The 20624-nt window shown below is 35.7% G+C and overlaps 1 pseudogene across 1 annotated transcript in view; it reads right to left on the bottom strand.

The window, feature by feature from the left end:
• The window catches only part of LOC145813881 (calcium-transporting ATPase 3, endoplasmic reticulum-type-like), a 141512-nt pseudogene that overhangs the window by 30744 nt on the left and 90144 nt on the right, over window positions 1-20624 (bottom strand). Inside the window, exons 5-10 of the transcript XR_014357280.1 lie at window positions 17801-17953; window positions 17579-17682; window positions 15325-15521; window positions 5273-5384; window positions 292-390; window positions 43-189 (exon numbers count right to left, since the gene is read on the bottom strand). The product of XR_014357280.1 is annotated as a calcium-transporting ATPase 3, endoplasmic reticulum-type-like (transcript). The remainder of the gene's footprint in view (window positions 1-42; window positions 190-291; window positions 391-5272; window positions 5385-15324; window positions 15522-17578; window positions 17683-17800; window positions 17954-20624) is intronic.

Consider the following 20624-nt stretch of genomic DNA (forward strand, 5'->3'; position numbering starts at 1 on the left):
AAAAAGTAAAATGACTAAAGAATTATCAAGTGTCAAGTATACTGGGTGAACAGTGTCATGCGTTGTAATGCCATTGCTTTTTGTAGTGCTGGAAGCTCTTCAAACTCAGAAGCAGTGTAAGGAGTGTCCACCAAAATCTCCCATGTGATCGAAAGCACCTATCTTTTGACACAGTGATTCTGCAGTACTCTAAAGTTGCCTCTCAAGTTAGAAAAGTACCCTTGAATATTTAAAATATTAAAAAAGATTACATGATATTACAAAAAAGTTAATATTGATAATTTAAGTTACCTTGTTATCCCCTGTGACCACTATAACACGTATGCCAGCTGTCATGCATGAAAGTATAGCATTTCTTACTTCTTCTCTTGGTGGATCAAGCATTCCGACCTGTAATTTTATTGAACATAAAAAAGAGTAAGAGAACAAGAAGATAAATGGCAACATGAAGACAATATCCAAATCCAAAAGATCGATTATTTTTACGCTCAACAGGGAGAAACTAAAATTAATAGAACAAAATTTGATCAACCAATCATAGTTCAATAATGACGGTCTCAAAGAGAATGTAAAGCATTTAAAACTTTTTTACGTGCTTTTACATTGTTTATTTATCTCCGTACAAATATCTTTTCATTTGAGAGAAAACCATTTGAAACTTCTAATAAATTCTCCTTCCCTCTTTCTTTTCCTTTCTCTAGATACAACCCAACCAAACAAATGAAAGGGTGGGTGATACAAAGCATGCCAAGAAGAAAAGTGGCAAATCAGCGATTTCATATGGAGTGCACCCTAGACATTATACAATCATGTTACGGTTAATTCGTCCATGTTCCAAACCCTTCCCCAATCTTCCTCTTTCTCTATACAAAGGAAGCAAAACACTGTTCCAAAGTTACTACTCACAATCCCAGTTCCCAACCCAAAATCCTTCCCCAATCAAGCATTAACCAAGCCTAATACCTAATTATACCTGTTGGCCTACAAATTAACAATTACATCTCATACATAGCTACTTTCCTAGAACCTTCAGTAGCCAATTCTGAAATCTTGCAGCCACAAGAATAAAACTCACATTTTCATGTACAAATCCTAAAAGCTGCCATCGACCTTTTAGGATCCTAAATCCCTTACCCTAACTACTTTCCATGACCATGACCCACCACAATTCCACTTGTAGGTATCCTTAGGCTAAGTTTTCTAAAGTAGTTCTTCATTAGAATAGTATGACCATCAGCTTTGTATCAGAAATGATCCTTCCTTTCCTTAAAGCCATAAGTTCTCTTTGTTTAATCTACTAACATGTTTAATAGCAAAAGCCTTTCTTCCAAGTTTGATGCCCTTTTGAAAGGTAACAAAAATACTGAAACTACCAAGGAAGATTTTGGCATTGATCTCTCTCTCTCTCTCTCTCACTCAAACCACCACCTAACAAAGTCAATAGTGGCCACCACCAACTTCACCATCGGTGGTCATCACACCTGCCTCTGAAACTTACATGCAGTAGCCACCATCACCCAACATCTTCTCCAACTCCAACAGCAGTCTACCATCATGAGCCATCATTTCCTGTGTTGGGGACCTGGTACAACCCTCATCATCATCCTCTTCCTCCCTCCTTCCATCTTCATCAATCAAGCTCTTTCCTCTATCTCTCCAGCTCTCGTTCACTCTCTGGAAACAACTAATTTAAACTTGACAGATTAACAACTTAAACTCTAAAAATGACACAATTTCACCATGACCAAAGCAAATCTAATTGCATGTTGTTTATGTTTGGAGCAGCTCTACAAAAACACATCATAATGACAAAAGCTGTTAGGTCACATTTAAACAAAATATTTCTTAGTGCCACCATGCCAAATTAATAGAGCTTTAGAGTGGTTCATATTTGCAACATTCATAATATGATATGAACAAGGTTGTTCATTATATTAGTTGTTCCCAAAGTTTTTAAGGGTAAATGCGTAATGCAAGGCAAATTAGCCCTCATGAGGTGAGGTGTAAGCCTCAAGATAATGAGGTGTTAGCATTTCAAATTTCAAATTTTTATATTTAGGACATAAATAAAATATTTTAAAGTAGTTAAAAAGTATTAAAACTTAAATATAAAAGTGTAAATACTTTTCTCCTCAATGCACTGAACATTTCACTATCGCCGAGGTGCGTACAAGCTGTCCTACTCGGTTATCAAAAGAATGAAAGAAGAAAAAAAAAAAAAAAGGAGGTTTGTACAAGCTGTCCTACTCGGTTATCGAAGTTGAAATCGACATTCTAAACTTTAATTATTAAGCTTCTTACTTAAGCTTTAGGATTGTGTTTCTTTGGTTGATCATTTACTTGATTTTTCCTGTGAAATATAGTTACAAAAGAGGTTTTTCTTTTATGTTTAAACCATGTAGGAGACTAAGTTTAACAACAGCCCAAGACAAACTCTCCATATGTGTACTTCTCATATGTTTTTTTTGTGCAAGATGCATACAAGGCACACCTAAGGCGCATATGCCTTAGACAGTTGACGCGCATGCCTTAGACAGTTGATGCGCGATTTTGGAAAGTGTTGCCTAAAAATCAAGGCCTTAATGCATTTTCCCTTAGCCTCACCTTGTAGAGAGCCTCAATAATGACTTTAAAACTTTGATAGTCTGACATTGATTTAGAAGAAAAATGGCTTCACTTCCACAAGTCATAAAAAGATATTCTCTCCCTTGGGCTAATTGGTTGGTTATGCTTGTAGATTGGCCCATTTTGCAAGAGTTAGGGCAAAGCTATAGGCAAGTTTCTTTCCAAAAGACATTTAAAATCATTAGGCCTGTGGTTCAAAAAGACATTTGAAATCATTTGGTTTGGTTTACAAAAGACGGCCCAGTTCTCGATTCCAATGTTGGAGAACCATAGATGGTCAGTTCGGTTCTAGGTTAAGTATAAAGCCAAACTAACCCCACCCAAGTGCATCACTAACCAGAACAGACCCAAAACATTCCCCAATCATGCAGCAATCACACCAAAACCATTACCCCACTTATTAGTCTTCAAATAAACAATTAAATCTCATAAAATAACAGCTTCCCTGGAACTTTCAGCAGTCAATTCTGTTAATCCTGCAACCATACAACTTAGAAATCAAACAAAAATTCAACATTTTTTATCTACAAACCCCAAAAGCATTCTTTTATCTTCTACAACCTAACCCTCACAAATTTCCATAACCAAAACCCACTGCAATTCCACTTATAATCAGCCTTACGCCAAGTTTCCTAATGTTATCATACTGCAAAGGGATTTTCAATCTTTCCTTTTCTTCTCTTCTCTTACCAACCATAGCATGCTGGACGCATTCTAAATTGCAGTATTGAGACACATAACGGTAACGATCGTGGTATAACGATATCGAGAGTATCAATTATACATACCAGGATCAGCAACTCACCTAAAACTCAATAATACACATCTTCAGATGACTGTAATCTTAACTGGTCATATTTTAATAAATATTGGGACATTTAAAAATATATTTTTCATACTGTATGACCTAATAAAATTAATGTTAATAAAAAAAAAAATGGCCCCTTTTCATCGATTGAAGCTCTAAAGTATGAAAACCTGTGAGAGTAAGAACCTGTCTTTCAATCCCACATCAAGTGACATCTACCAATGTACACTCAAGAGTCCCACATCGGCTAGTTACTCAAGCAACAGCCATCCCACTAGCTTTAAATAAGCCTTATAAATTATACCCATGAACAGAAAGTACTCAATCATTGGTTAGTCCGACTCTCCACACCACATGGCTGAATAGATGACTAAAATGATTTTTTTAAATACATAATAAAGTAAGGTTCAAAAAAAAATTTATTTCAGATATGGTGAAAAACCATTACGGACTGGTTTGTAACAGAAATCAGCCGGTTCAGGAGCGATTTCAGTTCACACCGGAAAATCAGTCAATATCCAAATCTGTCATCCTTAAACCAACCGTTACGTTACAAACTGAATGCTTTTTAGAACCACTAATGGACTTGTGGTAAGTAGTTGCGAGAATTAATAAGAAATTTCCACCAACCACCACATACAAGTAAATGATTTACCATGTGTGTGTTTCTGCATACATAAATAAAAATATAAGCTAAGAAGCATGGACACTTCTAAGAAGGTGGCATGTTAGATACTAACACTGACCGGACACTTCCTAACACGTGAAAGACACAAGTCCAAACATGTGCTGTTATTTTTTATAATTTTTTTAGACTAAAGTCATTTGAGGGACTCGCATTCATTGCTTAGGCACATATGAAACACATTACAAGTTTCAACAAAATAACTTTCAATTTAAAAGAAAAAGAAAAAGAAAAACAACATAAATTTATGCCTATTAATCCATTCTCCTTTAAACTTTAGAATTCAAGGTATGTTATATACTTTTATTAAATTTGAGTGAAATATTTATAAATGACATAAAATAAATATAGAAAACCATAAATTTGTGTGTTTCTCAAGTGTCGTGTCTTATATTTTTTTAAAAATTGTTATGTTGGCATGTCCATATCGTATCACGTGTTCGTGTCTGCACTTTTTTAGTATAGAAGTTAATGGATATTACGCTAGGTTTTCAAAAATATTCAATTGGATCTCATCTAAGTGGCAGGAGCTTCTGATACATAGTTATTGTATATCACACTTGATGCTACTTTTACTAAGAAATTTACGACATAATCTCATATATACATATACCACTCGTTTTTTTCTCCATAGCGGAAAGATCTAGAACATTTCCACGGATACCTAAATTTGATGAACTTGCTAACAAGTACAATGAAAACAGTTTACCAAGCTTGCCAACTTGCAAACAAGTACAATGCTTCATAGTGAAGGGTAGCCACATTCATGGGGTCTCAATAATAAATGAACGGGGCAATTACCAATCAGGGTTGACAAAAAAAATTTACAAATACATAGGGGTACAACTATTTCTTGTGAAAACAAACACAATAAAATTTGCACCCCATAAAAACACCCAACCTTTCGTAAATATTTCCCCCACTTCCCACTGATTGATAGTTTCCCCTAAATTAATGAAGCATTCATGCAAATCACTCATTTTTGCTTCTTTTGTTCTTTTCGTCTGATTGAAGAAATGACCACTTTTAGTAGAAAGTAGTAACAACCTACTCGAATGATGACGGGAAAATCACACAAAACTTGTTGCAAGAATCTTGATGCCTAAGACTCACCAACAATACCAATCAACAAACTATACCCAAAAAAAACATACCAACCCAACAAATGTAAGGTCCTTTTCATCGTCGAAGGACACAGCTTGATGACCCATGGGCATCCTTTTCAAGGCTAGAGCAAGACATCGTAAGGCTTCCTTTCTTGCAAAACTGATCAATAAAAAATTCATATCTACACATAAGGCCAAGGGATAAAAATAAAAAATAAAAATAAAAAAGAAAGAAAGAAATAGCCATATAACAAAAAAAAAAAAAAAACCAAAAAACCATATTTCTCTTAAGAAACTCGTATTATTGATTAGGACTAAAAAAACAGGTAAAATGATGCGCAAGTCAAACAGATATAAAAAATTGCAGAAGGATTGACAATGATTATAAAAGGTACCAGTATATTATGTGAGAAACCAAACCAGTAACCAATCAAACAGAGGACCATTGTCTGTATTTGGCCAACATCATGATTATTACAATGGAATAGCACACGAACAACCAGCAAAATTCGAAAATCAAATCAGTGGGATCTAACTGTCTCCTGATATCAATAATCCATGTCACAGATACAGATTGGATTTCTCTTTATACAATCAAGAGTCATTCTCTTCCACCTTTGAACATAATTTAATGTTTCAGTTTTTTAATTCCTCCAAACTTCAACTTAATGTCAGATTTTGGTCTGATTTAAAATTTCAATCTTTAAAAATATACAAGGTATGGAATATTCAATATATACAATATACATGAAAAATATGAATAATAAAATAATAATAATACAAAGGATTCACTTAATCCACGTCTGTCAGAGCCACATGATATCAAAGATTACACATCTAGTTTTAAAAAATATTCCTTCCCAAAACTGAGGTTAAACTCCATCTAGTAACCGTCTATATGCTAGGGGCCATTGCTTGATGAAGTGGTTAAAGCTGTGACTGCCAAACGTGAGATTGTAGGTCAAGTTTGACCGTTTTGAGCAAGCAACTTTGAGAAAATTATGCCAAGTGTTAGGTCTTCTGTAGCAACAATTAGGAATAACCTTTTTTCAATTGTGTAATACGCTTGCATAGAATAAAGGTGAGGCCAAAAGTAAATATAAAGGGCACGAAGAACAAACTTTGCAATTCATTAAGGCCACATACAAAAACACAAAATGAAATTAAGGGTTAAAAGTGGAATAAAAAAAATAAAAAATGAAGTAGTTAACAGCTAGAAGACCCAAGTGTACCATTACAACACAAGCACAACTTAAAAGTGTCCAAGATTATAATCATTTCAAGAACGAACTATTGAGAAATGTAATTTAAAAAAAAATTAAAAAAATAAAAATAAAAACTTTAGGTGAATCCCATCAGTAAGGTTCAACACACTTTTAATTTGAAAGGTAACTAATTAAGCAGACAAAAAGAAATGAGTGAGGGGACACAACACTATAAAACAGTACCAGCATTTACAATAAAAGGCTAGAACTATATGCATATGTCATGTTAAAATAAAAGTCAAAATCTGCAAAAATTGGAAAATGGTTGGTTTCAATTCTAACTCACTAGGGATCAATTCAAGCCAAGTAAAAATCAGTTTTTTCCGGCCTGGTAAAGTCTCATTTTATAATTATTTTAATAAAGTTAGTTTCCTATATGATAATTTATAAGTACTGGAAGTTTTATCCCAAAAAATAAAAAATAAATAAATAAAACGACAACCGAAAAATCTAGTTTTGGTAAGTTCTATTCTCAGACCAGTCAGTTCATTTTTGCTTTTTTAAAACAAAAACTGACCAAAACCCACAGTCTATGTTATTCCCAACCATCCACCCTTGCACCATTAACCCAATCGTCCCTTTCACTACTTAGCCTCACCTCAGTCCTTATTTCCCTGTCTCACTCTTAGAGACTACGGTTGAAAGATGATGCCTCATCTGGTTGTCTGTCTTGCAGTGTATCCAGCCAACCTCTCTCTCAATGTCACTCTCCCTCTTCTCCATTAACATCTCACAAATCCATCTCTATCTCAAATCTCACCACGACTGCTCAACATCTCTTGCCCACCAGTGACTTATTTTCTTTGTAGACATCTCACATCTGCATCTGCATCTACATCTCAAATCTCACCTTGACTACTCAAGGTCTCTCCTTCACCAGGGACTGATCTTCTTCATTGATATCTCAGATTTCACATCAATTACTCGATGTCTCCGACTCAATTGACATCTCTCCCTCACCAGTGAATGATTGTTTCTGTCATCCTAAGGTAATTTCAAAACCCTTGTTTTACTTAAATCTATTAATTTTTGAGTCCTTGATTGTAAGCCCTAATTTTAAAAGCCCAATTTTTTAAAATCCCTAGTCTCCAATTTTGGATAGCGTTTGGTAGAGTTTTCTAAATATGATTTGAGAATAAGAGTTGTATATTGAGTTTGTGAGTTTTGAAATTATGATTTGAGTGTGGAAAATTTGTTTGGTGAATGAGTTTTGGATTGAGTGGGAAATTTTTGATGTGACATATGATATTTGATACAAAAACTTACAGCTCATAACCAAGCACACAACTTAAAATTCTATTCAAAACTCATAAAAAAATTTTAAAAATTCCGATTTTTTTTTTATTTATATATAAAAAATAACATGTGCCAATTGTATAAAAAAAAAAAAAAATCACTGTACCGGTCAACCGGCCGGACATCCGGAAGGACGATCAGTTAGCCCAAATTTTCCCACCTTTGATAGAGTTTTCAAAAGTGGATGTAGAATTAATTTTTGAAAACGGCAACCAAACATCACACACAAATTAAGAGGTAGAAATACATTTTCAAAACTCTTCCAAACAGAGCCCCCCATTTTGAAAAACTTGAGACTATACTTCACTGGCTGATGAAGGGGAAAAGAGATTTCTTGCAATTTGAAGCTCCATGTGATTTTTAATGATTTGCAATTTTTTGTATTGATCTAACAAATTATGTTTAACCTCTTTTTTTTTAGCTAATGTGGTTTTAATGCATGTAGAAACTACTATTTTATTGAATTAAATAATGTTTAACTTGGAGGTTTTTTATCAATGTTGAGTAGGCCAATTTTTTATTTGTAAGTTCTTTTGCAAATCAAAAAAACCAACAAACTACAAAACCGAAACGACCAACTGAATACAAAATGACAGGTTCAGTTTATCACCTCTTCAGTTAGCTTTGGTTCCTTAGTAAACACAACCGACACAATTAGTTCGGTGATCATTTTGGCTAAAAACCAACCACCCCAAACCGATTACGCCCTTATATTTTATGTTTGTAGTTGGGAGTATTTGGTAACCTTTCGAAATTTTTAGACAGGTTGCAGGGGGGTCGCCCTATTGGTCAAGTTATGTAAATCGATTTTATTCATGGGTCTCTTTTGCTTTTAATAGGTTTTACAAGCCAAAAGTCTTAGTTTCCAAATAGGTAGATAAATCCCACTAGGAAGAGTTCTCTAAAGTCTATGGACAGTAATTAAAATTTAATTTAATAAAGAACAAGTTTAAGAGAATTTAGTTCTCTTGGTAAATGTGTGATGCAAACCTGGCAATTCTAATCCTAGGTGCAATGCCTGTGAGAATCCAAGTATGAACTTGCTCCCATACTCACCCAAGAAAAGGCATTGTAACGAGAAGACCTTCTGTTTGAAAAACAGATTAAGGTGTGGTGGAATCAAATATTGAATTTGAAGGAGGAATCATGGAGACAAAGGAAACCAAAGTGAATGAGCATCTTAATGCTCTTCAACTTACTAATCAATCCAAGGATGTTTATCTACAACTAAACTGACGATTGATTTTGTCATGCCACAAATTCAGTAATACAATTGTAAAGAAAAATCAACCATTGTCTTCGTTGCAATCCCAAACTTAAAATAAATAAATAATTAATAAAATTGTAGCCTCAACTTCGTAATTTTAATACCCTACCATGAATGCAATCACAAAAGTTGTGGATTCATTTACTCTAGTGCTTCAAAAGTCATGGTTTGAGTTTTTGGCTCTATTTGGTTCCATTCTGGAATCATGATTCCGCCCTCATATTCCAACCCTCTGTTTGATTATAGTTTTCAAAATATGATTCAAAATCACATTTCGAAACACATTTGAAAACATGTTTGGTAACCAGAGAGTTTTTGAATTTTTGAGTCTACTCGGTCGTTTGCCTAGACATCCTCCCGAACGTCCAGCCGGTTGACCGGAGCAGTGCTTTTTTTTCTTTTTTGCAATTGCCTCCTGTTATTTGAAAAAATAATAATAATAATAATAATATTTGTTTTTGATATTTTTTAACAAAAATGCTTTAGAGCTCTAATATAGGAGCTCTAATAGCTCTAATGGGAATGTGGGACCCACTCTGATGTGATGTTTGTGCCTTGTCTTGTTTTTTTTTTTTTTTTTTTTTTTTGCTTGGACACATCACTAGAGCTCAAATTAGAGCTCTCTAGCATTTCCCATTTTTCAAATATATAAATTATTTTTTTTAGCAAAATGACAAATTATTTGGCCATTTATTTAAAATTAACAAAAAAAATTAAATAAAAATTAATTTGTCACAGTAATTTTTAAAAAATAAAAAAACATTTTTAAACAAAACAATTAAAAAAATTTCAATCAAATATACAAACAAAAGTAATTTTAAAGCACTAGCTAAATATATATTTTTTAATATTATAAATAAAAAATATTTTCGAAATTTTTTGAATTTTTAAAATAAATTTTTTTTTTTCAATAATTATTTTTTTGAGTTGAATTTTAAAAAGAGTTTGGTTATGAGCTTTGAATAGAAATTTCAATAGAATTTCGAGTTGTGTATTTGGTTATGAGTTATAAGTTTTTTAATTAAGTTTTAAAAACTCTTTTCAAAATTCATAACCAAAAAACTTTTTTTATTTCAAAACTCATTTCAAAAATTCAAAACTCTTTTCAAAACTCATAACCAAACAAATTTTCGGTTTTCAAATCATGATTCAACAACTCACAAACTCAAAATACAACTCCATTCTCAAATCATGATTCTAAAACTAAACCAAATGCTACCTTTGTTTTTGTTTTTTTTTTTTTTTTCTTCTTTTTTTTTCCTTAACAAGGGGAGAATGACACAAATAATAATATCAACAAAAGGAAAAATTAAATAAGCAAAAGAATTTGGAAATTGGTTAATTTCAAGTCGAATGCACATAATGATGCGGAACATGACATGGAGATTTTATTTATTTGTAATTTTATATTTATTTTTTATTGATAGTTAATTAGTTACTGATTTTACTAAAGATTAGGTTTCCAAATAATGTTATGATTTAGTTTCCTACTTTAAATTTGGGTTTCAAGCCTATATATATTAGGTCTTTACAATGTAATCTTTAACTTTGAATTAGCAGATAGCATATGCAATGCTTGTGCAATTCAAGTAAGTAAAAGTAAAAATAAACAACAAAGAAATTAATATCGCAATGTGTGTTGCTTATGTGGTAAGACTTTCTTTCCTAAAGTCAAGGTCAAAGTTTCAAGTCTTGTGCACATCTCTATGTAACTTTTTTTGTTTTAAATAGAGAAATGAGAGACACATGGCATAAGGAGAAGCAAGCAAAAGCTTGGACACCAAATCCAACCTTCACTTAATATAATAGTATAGATAGATAATCAGATAAGGGTTACCTATACGGAGATAAGAAACTTTTATAATTTTGCCCATAAATTAGATTTCTTATTTTTGAAATTTTTTAACTTTCTGAACATGGGTTGTAAGGGTTGCCCATTCATGGATTCTATTTGGTTTTTGATAGGCTTTCGAAGTCACTACCTACATATGAAGACAATCCTTGATATGGAAGTCAGAAGTAATTCAAAGTTGAAACCTGTAATCACAACTACAACATCACAGCCCTGCATTGCCATCTCTGGTGTTGCAGACTCAAGACTGTCATATTTTTTCTATGAGCTGCACAACTTAAAAAATCTGCTTCAATGTGCCCACCACAAAACTTTCACGCTATGAGGCATCTACTCTACAAGCATTTGAGCATGCAAAAGTGTTCATATCTTCTACAAATTTATCTCAGAGAAGCGAAGTACATTCAAACAAGTAGTATTAGAAAAAGGAAGCTAAACCAAATGTAACATTCCTAACTTCAATATGGAGAAGCTTAAGATAATTTGACCAGTAAAATAAACTTATAATTGACATAAAAAATCAATCAAGGAATGTAGAGGGTGCTTTTAAATTTGATGTAAAATTAAAGCAAGCAATGGTAAGAAATATTATAGATATAATGTACACGATCCACATATTTTAGGTTTTGTCAAGTTTAATAGCCTTGATATCCATAAATTCACACAATTGCACAATTGGAGCATGTTGTTTGGCATTTTTGGTGAGAAACTGAATTCCGGCCTATTAAGTAAGAAATTCACTTCTGTCACAGACGAAACTCGCTCCCAAATAAGATAGAACCTCTCAAACATACAAATCTCAAAGAAACAGAAGAAAAACAACTCAACCTTATTCTAGTACTTTCTATTTACACAATATTTATTTATACTTAACAAAGACAATTTGTAGTTGACATCAATCTCTAATGTTTATTCATATTTAACACATATTACAATCATGTAGAAAAAAATAATTGTTAGAATATATTTATATATTTAATATATTAAATGTTTCTATATAGGTGCTCCCAACCTTAGAGACTTCTATATGCTCTCACTCTCCCACCGCTTCCTCGACTCCCACTAATAATGTGTGAACTGAGTGATGCCTGCTATGGTCTTACAATTATTGGATTGTTGGGAGTCTAAGAAGCACGAACATTCTAAGGAGACTCTCCATGTCAGGCACAGACACTCTTTTCTATGTTTCCATAATTCAAAATAAAAATCTAAATTTCGAACAAGTGGGAATGGCAACGGGGCGGGGCGGGGCGGGGCGGGGCCGGGGATGACCCTCCCCGTCCCCGATCCCCAACAGTAACAAAATCCCGAATCTGGATCCTCGGCCGCCCTACCCGGCAGCCCCCCAAAACGACGTCGTTTTGGGGGTTTTTTGTTTTTTGTTTTTTTTTTTTTTCTTTTCTTCTTCTTCGTTCTTGCTTTCTCTCTCTTCGAACAGAAACCAGAGGGGAGGGGAGAGGGAGAAGAGGGAGGAAGGAGGAGGGAGGAGGCTGCGAGCTCGCCATCGCAGCTCGTCGCCTCGCCGCCGGCCGTCGCAAACGTCCGATCGTCGCCCAATCCAGCTCGTCGAAGCAGCTGCACCGCCGTCGCCTCCGCCTCCGCCTCCTCCTCCCCCACTGGTTATGGCCCCCTCCAGTCCGGCCCTTCCCTTCCTCCTCCTCCTCCTCCTCCCTCCTCCTTCCTCCCTCTTCCTCCCTCTCTTCCTCTGCGTTTTTTTTTTTTTGAAAATTTGCCCCCAAAACGACGTCGTTTTGGGGGCTGCTGGAAACGGCTGCCAGGTAGGGCGGCCGAGAATCCGGACTCCAAAATCCCCGACCCCGGCCTCGATCCCCGACGGGGAACCCTTCACCTCCCTCGCTCCGTCCCCTAACGGGGATCAGGTTTCCTCGACCTCGAAAAATCTCCGCCAAATCTGTTCAACACACATACAAACATAAGAACAAAAAAAAAATAAAAAAATAAAAAATAATCTGTATGTATACAGATCTGTTCAACACACACACACACAACAGATATAATATTGATCATCAACAACAACAAATATAATATAGATAACTTGGAAAAAAAAAATTGTGCATCAATCAACAACAAATATATATGTATAGAGAGAGAGAGAGAGGGCACTTCACAAACTGTCCGTTGATCAAGACATCGATCAGTGGCTTCACGGTCCTGGTCATGGTTGTGGCTTCAAATCGGTGGCAATGGAGGGATCGGTGGTGGTGGTGGCTTCAGATCAGTGGCTTCACCGATCTGTTCAAATCGATGGTGGTGGTGGATCTGGATGATGTTGATGCTGATAAGAAATGAGAGAGATGAAAGAGATCTGAGTAAGTGAAGGAGAGAGAGATGAAAGAAGTTGTGGTGAGACTCAGAGAGATCTGAGTCAGTGAGGGAAAGAGAGATGAGAGACGTGAGTCAGGGAGAGAGCTGAGACAGACTGAGAGAGAAAGAGAAGTGTTTTGGTTTATATATATATAAAGGGGTACAATAGTAATTTTGCTTCAGGGATGAACGGGGACGGGGACGGGACGGGCGGGGTACGGGGCTAGGACACTTATCCCCGTCCCCGGCCCGAAATTGATCGGGAATTGATTTTCGAATACCATCCCCGTCCCGTTGGAGATATTTTTCAGGAAAAAATCGCTTAAATCGGGGTCGGGGGGTCGGGTCCCCGTCGGGTTGGGTTTAAATTGCCATCCCTACAGACAGTGTTTTGAAATGCGCGCTTAGGCGCACGCCTAAGCTCAAGGCAAGGCAAGGCATAGCTTTGCGCCTCAGGCCTGGTGAGGCGAGGCGACATAGGGGAAGCGCTGCCTAGGCGATGAGGCGAGCGCCTTATTACGAAGCGCAAGGCGAGCGCCTTGCGCGCCTCGGCGTTCTGTGTGGATACCCACATGGGATGAAATCACATTTACAGTATAAAATTTTCAAAACGTGAGTCAAAAGAGCAAAAACATTATTAAAAAAAAAACCCCAGTGGAGAAGAAGAAGAAGACGCGACGAGTACATACCACGCCACGTAGGTTCGGCTCTCTTCTCCTCTTCTTCTCTTCTCTCTCTGGTTCTTCTCTTCTGCTTCGTCTTCTCTTCTCTTCTTTCGTCGTCTTCTCTCTCGCTTCTGTCTCTCTCGCGATCGCGATCTCTCTCTCGCTCTCTTCTGTCTCTCTCTTTATCTTCCTGATTCATATATATATATAATATTATATAATACCTATTATATAATATATAATATACTTATAGATATTAGATAATATATAAAATATAATTGATTCAAATATAAAATATATAATATAATATTATACAATACCTATTATATAATATATAATATACTTATAGATAATATATAAAATATAATATATACTTATACATAGTAATAAAAAAAACACACATGTATATAAAATAAAATAAAAAAATTAATTGAAACACATTATTTAAAAAATATAATAAATAAATAAAATAATATATATATATATTAAAAATTAATTATTTTTTTTCTTCTTCTCTTCTTATTAAAAAAATTAATAATATGCATATTAAATATTTACTTATGTTGAAAATTGTGCTATATTAATATTTTGCTTAACTTCTATAACTTGCGCTTCGCTTTGGTGAGGCGCGCACCTTGCCTCGCGCCTCGACGCGTAGGCTCCAAGTGACCTTGGCGCCTTGATGCGCCTAGAACTTTTAAAACACTGCCTACGGACAAGTGTCCAACAATCATTTTGTAATGTGTCCATCACTTCTTGGCCATGTCTATCACTGGAAAATAAACATGAGACCAACACTTCTTGAACATTTGCTAACACGTGATATTCAAAGTTTGAGAATTTCACAAAAATATCTTATAATGCCCTTAAAGAAATGTATAATTATTAAGAAATGTCCTATAGAAGTTTCACATAAAATTAAATGAAAAATAAAAAATGTAAGAGAATTAGATACAAAATTTATTTGGTATAAAGTAATTATTTAATTTTGTATTTATTACGCACATATATAACTATATAATATAAATATATTCCTAGATAATATAATATCAAGATATAATTATTTGTGGCGTGTCCGAACCGTGCCCATGTCCTACTTTTGTAGAATTTGCCATGTCAACGTGTTTGTGTCGTGTTGTATCCTTGTCCCATGTTCGTGTCTATGCTTCACTGTTGGGAACAACTAAGAGTTTTGTGAGTCTTCCTGCTATTAGATTTTAAAGAAGGGAGGGTAATTAGTTGTGTAACCCTTTGTACCTTTTAGCCTTCTTGTTTTGTGTAAGGCTGAAACCCATACTAGTCAAAAAACATAATTGCATACATATGATATATATAAATATAAACAGCTATATCTATGTGCTTGTGGATGTATCGGTGTATGTAAATAGGTAAAAGTTCTTGGTATGAATATAGAGGGAAGCAAACCCAACCTGTGAAATCTGGACTCTAACTCAGTTTGAATATTTGCAGTTAGTGGAATAGTGGAACAATCATCATTGCAGAGGATACTCGTACATCTAGAAATGATACTCTCTGGAGCACCTTTTGAAAACATAATCTCCATCTGCTTGCGACTACAAAGGACAGTCATCATCTTCCGATCATGAGAAAATTCCAAAAGAGAGACCTGCAGGGTATAGATTCACAAGCATGATTTGACAAGGAGATATCAAAAATTTAAGAGACGCAAATGTTTATCACTAGATCTACAAGATCCATTTATTGAGACTTCATTCCGTTCTGTGTGAAATACATCCCAATCAAGAACTCCAAGAATTTTTTGTTTTACGTTCAATTCAACTCTCAACCTTCTTTTCTAGGTTCATGGATATTGAATCAATCAACGCACCACTAAATGTTTAATCGAACAAGTACCTTTTGGAACATCACTACAACTCTAGCAAATAAAAGTGTATGTACCAATTTTGACAAAGAAAATTAGAAGTCTCTATCTCTGCAATATTGAGCTGCATCCTTAACATGCACAATGACACACTCCCTGACCCATGTCTGAACCACAACCAAAAGTAACCTATTATTTTTGAACTTTTTAGAACCGGGACACACTGGAAACATATGGGACACACATGGCCATAAAGACACATAAAACATATTGCATAACAAAAAAAACTTGCTACTCAATTATATAATAAAAACAAATTACATTTATACCAATTTATTTATGCTTTAAACTTCTTTTAATTTTTGGAATTCTAAAGTCCAAAACTTCGAATTATGTTTATAAATAAAGCTTTCTAAGATAGATATTCGGACTTCTGTTTACACTTCCTTTCAAATATGTAGGTATAGGGAAAACAATTCTTACTATTTGTTATAATAAAATATAAATGTATTTGAATTGTAAAAAGTGATGAAATAGCTTTATTGTCATTTACACACCTAAAATATATTTTATTTGTTGTCATATCCTTACCGAGTCTTTGTCCTGATTTCTTATAATAATAACAATAATAATAATAATAAAATTGTCGTGTCAAGTGTGTCCATATCGCCTTGATATGTGTCCTGTGTCCAGCCTCAATGCCACAGAAAAACAAACATGAAAGATCAAACCAAAATTGTATACTTTTCTCAAGAGCCTGTCATAATCTCATACACAACGAACTCACATTCTTCATTTCTCTACGAAAAAAAATAACCGTTACATTTGATAACAATAACAATTCAAGAGCAACCAGTACGAACTAGAGTTGGAAAGTTGACAATATTGTAAATAACAAGGCAAATGATGACTAACAACTATACCGCCATGATTGTATACTGAAATGTAGTTTCTCTCATTCAAACATGTAAAATGTTAACATATGATACAAAGAAAGGAAGAATGACAATATGATCTTTCTCACTGTTGAATATTTTAGAATTATTATTATCTATGTAGTTGAAACTCCAGAGTTTCTAATATTATTAGGGAGAATAAAAAACCAATGGATACTAACTGCATCATCTAAGGATGGCGACATGGACACGGACACAAACACGCAACACGGATACGATACGATGCAAAAACACCGACACGTGAAATGCAGGACAATACATGGCCAAAACACAGCAAAAAATATACTTCTAATTTTCCATGTGAAAAATATGAATATTTTATCAACATAAAATTTACATAACAATTAAATTCCATTAAAACTGACAACCACAATGTTGATTATCCTGTAGCCACCTTTGCCGGAAGGCTTATACAGCAATAGTTTCTTTCCAGTGACCCCTCTCTCTCTCTCTCTCCCTCTCCCTCTCTCTCTCTATTGGCCAGCCATGTCCACCCCACGTCAAAAAAGGACACATGTCCTCTGCAAGACTAGGAAAAAAAGGGGAAAATAAATAAATAAACACAACAAAAATTGATACACACCCTAAGGTGTGTCCAACAGTTTGTCAGACACGTGTACAGGTGCCCCGTTGGAGTGTAGGCTTCCAGTTCATCAATACTGGCTGTCATTTCGTAAACAAACACACAAATAACAGGGAAAAAGGGAGGAAAATCACTGCAAAAACTGGTAAGGGAGCACGCTAAGCCAAGTTGCCAATAGTCTATCATACTGGCCACACATCAACAATCATTATAAGTGTTGCAAACATTAGATTCCTTAGAATTCGGGGTACATCATACTCAGCAAATAAAAAATCAAACAGCTACCATATGAAGAAGCAAACCTTTTTAAATTGGTCTTCCCAGTAATGATTGCAGTAAGAAGCTCGTTCATGCTTGCTCAGCATATTCAGAGCAGAAGGTATGAATCAAAGACAGGAAGACCAACCTGGAAACAACAGTGACATGAAAACATTTGTACCTTATAATTCACAGTCAAATTAACAGCAAGTAAGCTGATGATAGACAGGTGAAAACTGAAACAAAGCAACAATTGACTGCAAAACCTTCTCTGCCAATACACGAAGGGCTACTTCAGTTGACTCCCCCATTTTTTCATAGTTCCCCTTGTCCGAGTTGTACTGTAAAACAGACTTGTTGCATAGGGCTGAACACATTGCTATGTGAAAAAGACAAGGAAATTGAGTTGGAAACTCAAGCTGCAAAACAATAAAATCCTATGTAAAGTGCTTGACAAAATATTCTGAAAGGTCTACAAATACCAAGATGTTTACTTACTTGTTAGCAAGAGTAAGGAATACTTTGTTCTTTATGTTTATGAATAAAAGAAGGAAGGTTCCGATTATATATGTGTATTAGAAATCTAATAAATCTCAGGTGCTGCATCAATGCTAATGTCATTATCTCAACCTTTTGGTCAACAACAATAACAAATGAACCAAACTGAGGGCAGTTGCATTAAAAATCCTACATGACTTCAGGACCACCTGAATTTCAAAAATTTTAAGTGATTTCTTATTCTCTCAAATGCAAGACATCATCAAAGGTTCAAGTAGCATAATAGAAATAAGGGCAAATTACACTGACTTCCCTTGACTATTGCATAAAATACACGCAGCTCCACTAGTACGGAAAAATGGCACAAACCTCCTCTAATGACTTAACCCCACTAACAGAAAATATAAAACACAGTGCCCTCATATGTTTCAAAAAAAAAAGCAACAACAACTACTACAGACAACATCCTCCATCCACACCTCTTCTTCCTTCCACACTCAATTGTCACAGCCATTGTCACAAACATGACCCACAGCACCCACCACCTCCATCTCACCCCATACCCCCCAACCCCCACTACTAAAACCCCAACACAACCAACCCCATGTCGTAGACATCATCACCAAAACCCTAACCTCAAGCCAAAGCCACCATCACGGTGTAAGATTCCTGAAAGCTTTTCTGTATCTTGTATATTCAATGTGTGAATGATTACAATCAGACCTTAGATTATATAGCCCTAAATCCTAAACCAAAAGGGAGAATACAATTATGCCTCTAATAGGACTCTAACACAACCATACCTCTAATAGGACTCTAATTTGTACAACCACAATCATGCCTAACTTGGAAAATAATAGGAAATACACAATATATTCTCACACCCCCGCTCAAACTCAAGGTGTTTTAGCAGAAAACACTGAGAGTTTGCTAAGAAGAAACTGAAACCGAGCGGTAGTGTGAGTCTTGGTGAAGAAGTCCGCAAGTTGCAAAGCCGAAGGGATGAAAGGAAGCGAGATAGAGGCAGACTGCAGATGTTGGCGAACAAAGTGACAATCAATCTCAATATGTTTCGTCCACTCATGAAAGACAGTATTGTGAGCAATCTGAACAGCACTGCGATTGTCACAGTAGAGAGGGATTGGAAAAGACTGAGAGACACCCAAATTAGACAAGAGACAACGAAGTCAAACAATCTCAGCAGTGGCATGAGCCATAGCACGATACTCAGCTTCGGCAGTAGAGCGAGCAACGACTGATTGTTTCTTGCTTTTCCAAGAGATTAATGAATCTCCAAGAAACATACAGAAACCAGACGTAGACTTACGATCAGTAACATCACCAGCCCAATCAGAGTCAGCATAGGCCACCAAGTCCAAAGAGGAAGTAGAGGACAACAATAAGCCCTGAAAGATAGTACCCCTGAGATAGCGAAGAACGCGAACCAAAGCAGCCCAATGGGTAGAGCGAGGAGCAGAAACAAACTGACTAACCACATGAACAGCATAAGCAAGGTCAGGACGAGTGACATTCAAATAAACTAAACAACCCACAAGCTCGCGATATAAAGTGGGATCATCCAGAGGGACACCATCAGTAGAGTTAAGCTTCACATTAAGCTCAGTAGGTGTATCAGAAACCTTAGTATCAGTAAGACCAGCACGATGAATGACTTCATTAGCATACTTAGCCTGAGACAGAAAATAGCCCTTGGGAGAAGAAGCAACCTCAATACCAAGAAAATACCGTAATGGACCCAGATCCATCATTTCGAAGCGGAAGAGATGCTGCTTGACCTCAGAGATAGCAAAAGAGTCCGAGCCAGTGATGATCATATCATCCACATAGAGCAAGAGGGCAACAAAACCAACCGAGGCATGTCGCAGAAATAAAGCAGAGTCAGAAGCTGAAGGATGAAACCCAAGCTCAGTAATAGCAATCTGAAATCGATCATACCAAGCACGGGAAGATTGTTTCAGACCATATAGAGCACGCCGAAGACGACAAACCTGTCCAGAGGGATGGTGAAGGCCAGGGGGAGGACGCATGTAAACCTCCTCAGTGAGATGGCCATTAAGAAAAGCATTCTTAACATCCATCTGATAAAGAGGCCAAGAACGAACAGCAGCGACAGAGATCAAAGTACGGACAGTAGTCATTTTGGCAACTTTACACCCCCGACATTCAGTAAGTTCACTAGGAGAAACTTTACCCAAAATACCCGACTGAGCTAAAGACCGTAAGCGGTCAGCAGACAAATGCCTAAATCGAGAATGCCATAAGTAGAAAGGACTAGACAGAGAATCTAACTGAAACGAAGAAAACGCAGTCAAAGAGTAATAGGCAGATGCAAGCTCTCTACCACATAGAGGTCTCCAATTCTACGGCTGATCCCAATCTGCTGCTTAGAGATTCGATCCTGTACAGAATAGATAGCAGAAGAAAAGATAACATCAAAACTAGCGGCATCAAGCTGACTGATAGATAATAAACTGACAGATAACTAAGGAACATAAAGGACAGATGGAATAGAGACAACAGACATAGCAGACGGTAGGACAGACCCAACAGATACAACAGACATACCAGATT

This window comes from Camellia sinensis, chromosome 15 (assembly GCF_055761805.1).
Source record: "Camellia sinensis isolate YWXY chromosome 15, ASM5576180v1, whole genome shotgun sequence".
Classification (NCBI taxonomy): Eukaryota; Viridiplantae; Streptophyta; class Magnoliopsida; order Ericales; family Theaceae; genus Camellia; species Camellia sinensis.